At 40.8% G+C, this 10,219-nt stretch overlaps 1 protein-coding gene and 1 pseudogene across 2 annotated transcripts in view; one reads left to right on the top strand and one right to left on the bottom strand.

The window, feature by feature from the left end:
• SHROOM4 (shroom family member 4) overlaps positions 1-10,219 on the top strand; it is a 214,901-nt gene that overhangs the window by 151,719 nt on the left and 52,963 nt on the right. The window lies entirely within an intron of this gene.
• On the bottom strand, positions 5,568-5,667 carry LOC123388606 (annotated as a pseudogene).

A 10,219-nucleotide genomic window follows, 5' to 3' on the forward strand; every position in this document is an offset into this window, starting at 1 on the left:
TGAACTTTTCTTGAGAGGCTTCAGGTACTGCTGATAACTCCCAGATTCCTGTATCCAGGGAAGACCACACTCCAAGATTCTGGATTCAACTTCATATTACACTAGCATGCCCAAGGTGATTCTAAAGTACATATGGAAATATAAATCTGTAAGATTAGTCAGGAAATGTCTGAAAAAGAAGAGTAATAAGGGAGAAAGGGACCAGTACCTTTCTAACACATTATAAAACTACAATAAATAAAACAGCTTAATTAAAACTGGCACATATTCATGTGTCAGATCAATGGACCATAATTAGGTCTAGAAATTGATCCAAAGACATAGTTTAGTATATGATCTTTAATATATGATTTTTTCATGAAATTAAAGGTCTTTCTAAACAAGACACAAAGGAAGCCATCAAGGAGAAAACTGTTAATTTCAACTACACCAAAGTTAAAATGTACAGCAGAACTTAAGTGTATAAACAAAATCTAAAGATATAAGCCTGGGAAGGAGATTTTGCATCTTTTTATATAAAGAGCTCTTGAGACCGAGAATCACTAAAGAAAATACCAACAAATCATTGTAAAAGAGAAAAAAGGACCTAAAGAGGCAACTGAGAAAAAATAAAGTTGGTCTATAAAAACAAATGAAAAGATGCTCACCAAAACTCATAATTAAAGAAATACAGATTTATTTAAGCAACAACTCATGCCTTAAGATACAACTTATGAATGAACCTATGAGAATGGCAAAAATCAGAGCATTCAGTATTCATTATTTTTTGTCAAGCATGCAGAGAAACACACTCTTACACCTTGCTATATACTTTCTACTCAAAATGTGATACTTGGGCCACCAGTATCTGTATCAACCCAGAGATTGTCAGAAATGCAGTTCCAGCCCAGAACTACTAAATCATAACCTGCATTTTAATGAGATCCCCAGGTGATTTGTTTGCACATTAAAGTTTGAAAAGCACTGCTGTAATACATTGTTGGTGGAAGTGCAAATTACCATAACCTCTTTGGATTTCAGGAGACTTTATTACAAACATTTACATATTTTGTGAACCACAATTCCACTTTATCTAATAGATATAATCATCTGTATGTAAAGATTACAGAGATATTCACTGCAGCATTATTTGTAATAAAAAAAAAATAGACACAACCTCAGTATTCATTAACTGGATAATGGTTAAATAAACTGAACAAAATTTCCATGGTGTAATACTATCCAGTTCTTAAAAAGTTGTGAAAAAATACACACAGATATGAAATTATCTGTTTAAGCACAAACATCAGGTTTCTGAACAGTATTCTTGTATGCATTTTTGGTGTTCTATTTTTATATTTCCGTTTTACAGATGATGTAAGTGAGGCAAAGATGTTAAATAACTAGCTCAAGGCCATTAGCTAGCAGTGATGAATTCAGATCCAGTCTGGTTCTAGAGCTTATGCTTTTAATACTATACCATACTGCTACTGGGGGATAAATAGGAAAATGTTAACAGTGGTTTCCCTAGTAGTGTGGGGGACTCATGTTTTTGTATTGTTTGTACTCTTTGAATGGTTTGCCTTCTGCAAGTGTTGCTTTAAAAAAAATACTTAAAAATCAACTTGTCCAAAATTGGATTGATTTCCTCCCTATTCTTCTTCTTGTATTGGTGACAGGCTGAATCATTTGCTGAAGTGAGAAATCTGGCAGATATTCTGGACTCCCTCCTCTTCTTTACTCCTCACATCTGTCCAATCAGACACCAAGATTTATTGGTCCTACCTCCCAGACAAGATAATTCTCAAATATACCTCTCCACTCTGTCCCTGAATCAGAGATCGCTTGGACTATAACTTTTATTTCCAAGTGGTCCACCTGCCTCTTTTCTCCCTACCAAATGTCAACTGAAACATCTTCCCAAAATGCAAATCTGGTTTTGCCTCTGTCATACTTAAAATCTTGCACTTACTACCCAGTGCCTGTGGGAACGTCCAAACTCATTAACATGGTGGCTTAGTTCGTCCATGTTCTGGCCCAGCCTGCTTCTCTAGCCTTACCTCTCACCACTCCTTCTCTCACATCCTACTCTCAGGATACCATTTTTGACTCCCATTTCCATGATTCTCACATGCTATTCCTTCTACAGGAGTACATTTCATCTCATTCAATCCCTACCCTTCTGTCAAGGTCAGACCTCAAGCATGACCTCCTTTACGTAGATTTTGTACCTGCAGGTTAGTAGACGTTATGTATTCTGTACTAGGCAGGTCAAGATGCCCTAAAGTTCTGTTGTCTCTCAGTGTTCCACAGGATATATCTCCAGTGTCAAAGCCTTCTTGCCTGAATGCTCTGTGTTCATAATCCTTGTGGACTCCCAACATGGATTCCAACATGTGGACTCCCAACATTTTTCAATGCCTAGGTGGGAAGGGAAATTTATTTTTTGTATTTTCATATTTCCTGTTTACATTGGTACCAGCATCGAATTCATTCATTCATTCATTCATTCACTCATTCAATTATTGAGAGCCAAGCAAGCACTATTCAAGATGCTGGGGACAAAAAACAAAGAACAATACTTTAAAATTTTCCTTCTGTGATTCTTTTAGTGTTAGTATTTTCAAATTAAATCTATATTTATGTATGAGTTTTGTTTCAATTTTACAAACATTACCTTGACAAAATTTAAAATCCAATTTAAGTCAAGTCCAATTTTTTAAAAAATAACTGATTTGTTTATTCTCCATCCCAAGAGGAAGGAATGTGTATGATTGAGTGCAGGAGTGCATGCATGAGAGAGAGAGAGCAAGCAGTTACCTGCAGTGAGGAAACTGGGTAGGGAGTAAGTTGAGAGGCATGAGTAGGGGAATTCATATTCCTCAGAAGGAAAATAATTTTATTTCAATTCTTGCATTTTTTCTAAATTGCTGTTTGGAAAAGCCTCTATTAAAAAAATGAAAACCAAAGAAATGAAAATCTTGAGCAACTAGAGGTTTATAAATGTAAATACATCAGATCAGGAAATTTCCCAGGGGCTCATGCAGGACATTGTGGAACCATATGAAAGCCTTCACGGAGAGAAATTTCAGAAAGGGAGGTAGAGATATAGCAGCGGCTCACCCGCTCATATCTCCTCCAAACAGAGAAGATGTGAGCAGTGAATTGCCCTCTTGGTTCTGAGACCTTCCTCAACATGAAGTAATGTGTTCCCTCCTGCCCCTGGAGCCCAAATTCTATTCAGGCAGCCCCCTCGACTATATACACAGTCACTGACAGTTGAAGAAAGGCTCCCAGGCTGCCTTGGAAGACAAGACCCCACATAAGTCAAAGCACCAGCAGCCAGTATTTTATTTATTTATTTGTTTGTTTGTTTTTAAAGATTTTATTTACTTATTTGACTGAGAGAAAGAGAGAACACAAGGAGTGGGGAAGGATAGAGGGAGAAGCAGACTCCCTGCTGAGCTGGGAGCCCAATGTGGAACTCAGTCCCCAGACCCTGGAATCATGACCTGAGCTGACAGCAGATGCTTAAATGACTGAGCCACCCAGGTGCCCAGCAGCCAGTATATAAAAGAAGCTGCTTGAAAATCTGTTTTTTTTTTAATTGTGTTATGTTAGCCACCATACAATACATCATTAGTTTTTAATGTAGTGTTCCAAGATTCACTGTTTACGTATAATACCCAGTGCTCCATGCAATACAGGCCCTCCTTAGAAAATCCGTTTTAAAATGCATGGTAGCATTCTTTAGAGTGATGGCTCTCAAATGCGGGTGTGCGGTAGAATCACTTGGAGAGGTTGTTAAAATTCAGATTTCTGGGCCTGATTCCTAGAGTTTCTGATCCAGAAGATCTGGAGTCAGACCCCAGAATTTCATTTCTAAACCAGTTCTCAGTGATGCTGATGCTGATCTATAGAAAAACTTCAAGAACCACTGTTTAGGGAAAAAGCAAAGGAATTTGAAAATGGGGTTCAGGCCTTGTGTGATTTATTTCGCCTCTAAGCCTGAGTTTCATCTTTCCTGCAGTAGAGTTTATAAGGTGGTTGTAAGGATTAAATGGAGTGGTGTGTATGAAAGTTCCTTGTGAACTATATACAAATATTAGAAATTAGATGTCTTCACTAATGGTACTTGCGGCCACACCCCACACCAGATATTCCTGTGCCTTGTTCCCTCTCCATGAAATTTTGTCCAACCAAGTTCATCAGGCACCTGCGAAGAAACTATAGCCAAGGAGGCCTTGAGTAGGGCTCCTGGGTGGCTCAATCAGTTAAGCATCTGCCTTCAGTTCAGGTCATGATCCCAGGGTCCTCGGATCAAGTCCCACATTGGGCTCCCTGCTTCACAAGGAGCCTGCTTCTCCCTCTGCCTCTGCCTCCTTCTCTCTCTCTCTCTCTCCATCTCTCATGAAAAAAATAAATAAAATCTTTAAAAAAAAAAATAAGAAGAAGAAGACCTTGAGTAGTAATATTTTTCAACCCACTGGGCACACCCATGATGCTGACCTTGACTTGACCCCTTTCCTTTGCCTGGTCTCCCTTCAACTTGTTCCTTATTCTTCCAGCCCTGGCCACCTCTCACAGCAAAGAACAGTTTCCAGTGTTAATATTGGCATAAAAAACTGCCAAATGCTGGGGCTTGGGGATTTTTTTAGTTTGGGGGGGTTTTGATTTTGGGGGAGGGTTGGGTTTTGTTTTTGTTTTTGTTTTAGTAGTAAAATAAACAGAGGAATATACTATCAAGCAGCAAAGCATTTGTTGGGAAAGCATTTTGCTAGTTGGTGGCCTCTAGGCTGATTTGCCTGAGGGTGAAATCTAGATGTTTGAAATAGTTAAGTGAAATGACAAGTATAATTGCAGATTCCTAACTTAAATGTATCAGACAGTTATATCCGACAACTGTCAGGGTAAATGATATCTCCATGTAGAATGGTGTCTTTTTTCTTTGAAAACCTTTTCTCATTCAGCTATAATGCATGTGTAGAGAAAACTTTGCAATTTTGTGAAGGTGTAAGAAATGTTAGAATATCCCTTAATTCCACCACATAGAGATAAATGCCTACTGGGAAGATATTAGTATATTTGTTTTCAGTCTTTTAATATGTGTATGATTGTACATGAATATATAGGTACATGCATATATATTTTTTGAATTGGGCTGGTACTACATACAGGTTTATATACTTTTTCTTTGGCTTACCATTGTATTGTGAGCCTTTTCCAGGATCATTAAGTAGTCTGGAGAAACATGGTTTTTAATGGTAGATTATTTTTCCTTCGTGTAGATGTACAATACTTCACTTAACTCTTCCTAAATGTCAGACACTTAGAATATTCCTGTTTTTAGCATCATAAATATCCCTGCAGTAGATGACACTTCATGTACATAAATCAATGTGTGCATCTCTAATTGCTCTCTTAGGATAGAATCCCAGGAGTGGAAAGACTGGATCAAAGGATAGGAACATTTTTTAAAACAGATGTAATTCACATACCATAAAATTCATTACTTTCAAATGTGTCATTCAGTGATTGTCAGTATATTCACAAAGTTATGCAACCACAATGTTCTCTAATTCCAGGGGAGAAAAATGGAGTACTTCATAAATTTGCATGTCATCCTTTGCAGGGGCCATGCTAATCTCTATATCATTCCAATTTTAGTGTATGTTGGCTGAAACAAGCACAGTGGGAACATTTTGATGTCTCTTGCTACACTACATTTCCCTCCAGCAAGCGTGTACCCATATCCCTTCCTACCTAGCAATGCGTAAGAATGCCTGTGTCCTGTCACTTGGTGGACACTTAGTTTAAAAATACATATTGCCGATATCTTTGAAAAATGACTTTATTGTTGTGTCTCTTTGATCAGCTTTTCTTCTTCTCCCACCTGAACTCTAGCTGTTCTGTAGAGACCTGTCACCTACCCTCTTTGTACACATTTACCACAGGCAGTTACATCTAATGCAGCAGCATCAGCTGCCTCCTCTCGGGATACTGACTGCATGTCCATAGCCTGCCCTAATCTCTTTCTAGCACTGCAGCCCAGACATTAAGCTTCTTGCTGGGCATGCCTATCTACATAATTTGACAGCCTATGGAACAAACTCTTGTCAAAAATAAAATATTTCTCCCAAACCCAGCTCCTGCTCCAATTTCCCTATTTAGATGAGTGATACCACTGCTCTCCCACATGTTTCATGGTCACATTAACCCCGTTCTCTCCTTCATATTTAATTAGTAGTCCAACCCTGTTGATTCTGATTCTCATGTCCTCCCTCTCAGCCTTCCCTTCCGCCGCCCCCCCCCTCCGCTGCCCTGCTCTAGTTCTACCTTTTACTGTATGTGTGGTGCCAGCCTGCTTCTCTATGCTTTCACTATTTATCCACATAATTTGTCCTACACTTGGCTACCAGAATAACCCTTCACACACATTGATTTTTACCATGTTGCTGTCCTATCCTGGAGCCTCCAAAGCCTCTCTCTTGCCTCTTGGGTTATATAAAGTAAATGCTTTACCCTAACACTTATGGGCTGCCATATTCTCACCGTCATTTTAATTTTACTTCCCGTGTGCCTTATAGAAACTGTACATTCTTCATTCAGCATATTCCTGCTTTCTCCCCTCTTGTTTATGCAAAACTTGGCATGAATTCTCCAGTCTCCTCCAGTTTAAACTGAGTCTTCATTTTGGCATGTGCCATGGTACCCTTCCATGCACCTTAAATGTAGATGGAAACTCCATCAATGTTTGAATAAAAGAATGGTGAGGACTGCCAATTTTTTTTTTTTTTTTTTTTTTAGCACTACTAATGACTTAGTTTCGGGAATGAATTCTGTGCTAAGAAGGTACAGATGCCAGATGACCCAAATGTCATGGCTTCCTTTTCCCTCACTCTCCGCATTCAATCCATCAACAAATCCTGCCAGCTCTACCTCTTTGAGACATCTCTAATCAAGCTTCTTTTCTCTACCCTACTGCTTCCTCCCTAGAAAAAACCACCATGATCTCTTACCTATAAGAGCCTTTCTAACTGGTTCCCTGGCTCCTACTCTTGTCTTACCTAAATCCATCAGCCAAGTGAGATCTTTATAAAATTTTGATCATTTGGACATTAGCAATGTCCACTCTCTTTCCACTGCACTGAGATTTAAATGTATGCTTCTTACCTTGGCCTTTGAAAATGACCTGGCCTTGGCACTTTTGCAACCTCTTCTCCCACTACTGTCCACCTAGCTCACTGTAGTCCAGGTCCACTGCACATTGACCCTTCCTTATTGTCATCTTTGCTCAAAGCAGAGTGAGTGGGTGTTCTTTGTTCTACTGGGGTATTCACTATTGTTGGCTATCATCCTAAGGCTTCATGTCCTTACTAGTGGGGGTGAATTGAAGAGTGGCCAGAAGTAATTCTGAGGGCTTTGAGGCTTGACTTTGGGGGAAACCTCTGTGGGTTCCATCATCTCCCTGAAAAGGGATCTCTAATACTGAGTTTGAGTGGAAGAAGATATTTGGCTTAAAGGGAGAAGAAAGGAAATTTTGTATTATTCCCATAACCTCCTTCCCACAGGATACTACAAATACTACTAATAGAAACCAGAGCTGAAGGACAAGCATCCTCTACCTTCTTTATCATTGGGGGTGTTGGTTTACACAGCAGAAGCTGACTCAGAAGATGGTGCTCTATGAACCTGTTGTCATTTTCTCTGTGTGCTCTCCAGAAGTCTCTTTCAGGCCTCTGGTGGGGCATTCTTAGCTTTTGTAACAGGAAAGTGAGAAAAACTCTCTTTCATTATTCAGATTCCTGACTTGCTTCCCTTGCTTTTAGAAGCTGTGTAATATGCACTGTTAACCACCTTGCCTTTAGGATCACTGACAATAAGCAGTCTATGATGGGTATGTCTTATTAGACTATACAGAGAAAAACTAAAATATGTTCTCCAGCCCACTCTGAAAGAGAATTCTAAGTACTATGTTTCTCAAGTACTAAGCATTTTTTTAGCCACTTAGTATTTGGAAGGCTCTCCTGCATCATTCACAGTTTGCCTCTTTCCAGCCTTTAGAAAAAAGAGGTGTCCCCATGTTTTAAAGATTTCAATGTGAAAAATGGATACATGAAGACAAAAGCCAAATCAGATGAAATATCACTGTCTGCATGAAGAGCCAGAAGGCACCCCCTGACACACACCACAGCATTTGAGGGAGTCTCTCCACCTCAGCATCCCCTTTCTTATTCACTACCCTGGGTTTCCTTTTGCCTATGGATGGACCCCAGCATGGAGGGTGGAGAGGGTGATCCAGTGGATTTATATGAAAGAACTTGACCTGAATATTCAGAGAAATGAGGGGAAGTTGGAGGAGGTGGGGGAAGGTGGGGAGGCAGAACAATACCAAAGCCCTTCTACATAAAATACCCACATTTCAGGTGATCCAAATTATAACTTCCCCAGACTGACAAGAAAGCCACTGTTGTCAAAGTTGTCATTAAAATTATACACACACACGTATACATGTTTCCCGCTGGTTTGGTCTGTAATAAGAAATGATCTCTGGATCACCAGGCTGCAAGGCCCCACTCCCGGCCACTAACAGTGGGATGTGAGTGGGCCTTCATAGCTCTGTATCCCTCCATGATGATCAAGCAGCTTTTCCCCTATTTTGTCAGATAAACAAGCTGTGCATTGTTCTGTCCGCCGGTCCATGTGCAGGCTTCCCTTCCTGCTGAGCTGGCCAGAATGGGTTTGGCCTCCTTCGTGTGGGGCAGGTGGAATGTGATATTCAGGGGGAGGCTGGAAGAACCACAGAAAGTAAACAGAGCTAATCAAGGACTCTCTTCTGTACTTCTCCTTATCTAAATACTTTCAAAAGAGGAAAGAGCCTGCAACAGATTATGGCCCAGACCTTGGATTAACACAATCCCCGGCAACACAGACCATATTTTCCTTCTTGCTCTGGGTTGGGGCAGAGTCATTGTTCTCTTTCTCTATTTGCCTCTACATATTGCTTGGCAGGTCTGCTGGAAGCCAGGCTCCGAGGCAGGTAGTGCTGTCAGAAGATACTGGGGTGACAGCCCACTAGGGCACTCATTCCATAATTCTTCTGCCTCCATCTCCTCATCTCTCAGAAGTTTTTATCAGAGGGCTCTTCTGGGAGCTAGCTTCTGGCTTATCTGCCACTTTCACCTGCATGTGCCCATCCTCCTCTTGCAGCTATGCCAAGTTCTTATTTTCTGAGTGCTTGGAAAAGAAGCAGTCATCTTGGGATGCCTCGGTGGCTCAGTTGGTTAAGCATCTGCCTTCAGCTTGGGTCATGATCCCAGGGTCCTGGGATCAAGTCCCACATCAGGTTCCTTGCTCAGCAGGGAGTCTGCCTCTTCCTCTGCCTCTCTCTCTCTCTCTTTCTCTCTCTCTCTCCCTCTCTCTCTGACACATAAATAAATGAAATCTAAAAAAAAAAAAAAAGGAAGCAGTCATTTTTACCTTCCCCCAAACATAGGAGGTTATACTTGGTCATATAATCTGGAACTCAGCCCTGCTAAGGGAGAGGATCCCCCTTTCACCCCCAACCCCTCCCCCAGCTTCTTTCCCAAATCTCAAATTGGCCAAATGGCTTGTGTTCCTCTTTTATCTTCCTTTGCCTATGGATTTTTCAAGTATAAGCTGTGCCTACCTGCCCATCCTCTCACCTCATCTGGTCACTCCCTAGCTCATCTGCCCTCCCCACCTCCCCTACCTCAGGAAGTCTCACAAACATGATTGCACCTCTCGTTATAATTTCCTCAACCTCACCTGGGTACTGAAAAGGCCAGACTGCCATCAAACTCCTTCTTCTTTATTTTGTTAGGAAGTGAGGATTGGCAGGCCTCATCAGGGAATCACACTGGTTTTTGCTGGGTTGCTGAGTGGAAGGAGGAAGGCACTTGATGACCAGAAGATTGGGGAGGCCTGGCACTGAGGCCTGAGTAGTGACAGAAGAGATTGTTTATCCTGCTGCTTTTTCAGACCAGGGGTTATCCTGTAGTGTACCATTAATGGTACCGTATTGTGCATTGTCAAAGAATGGTGATCACACCACTGGCAGCAGCATTACTGTAGAGCTTGTGAGAAAATCAAATCTGGAGCCTAATCTAGACCTACTGACTCAGAATCTGCATTTTAACAGGATGGCCAGGCTATTAGTATGCCCACTAAAGTTTGAGAAGCTCTGAGTATCCAAGTACAAGGTTTGGCTTTTGAATCT

This window comes from Mustela putorius, unplaced genomic scaffold (genome assembly GCF_011764305.1).
Source record: "Mustela putorius furo isolate JIRA1106 unplaced genomic scaffold, ASM1176430v1.1 tig00003903_pilon_pilon_pilon, whole genome shotgun sequence".
NCBI lineage: Eukaryota > Metazoa > Chordata > Mammalia > Carnivora > Mustelidae > Mustela > Mustela putorius.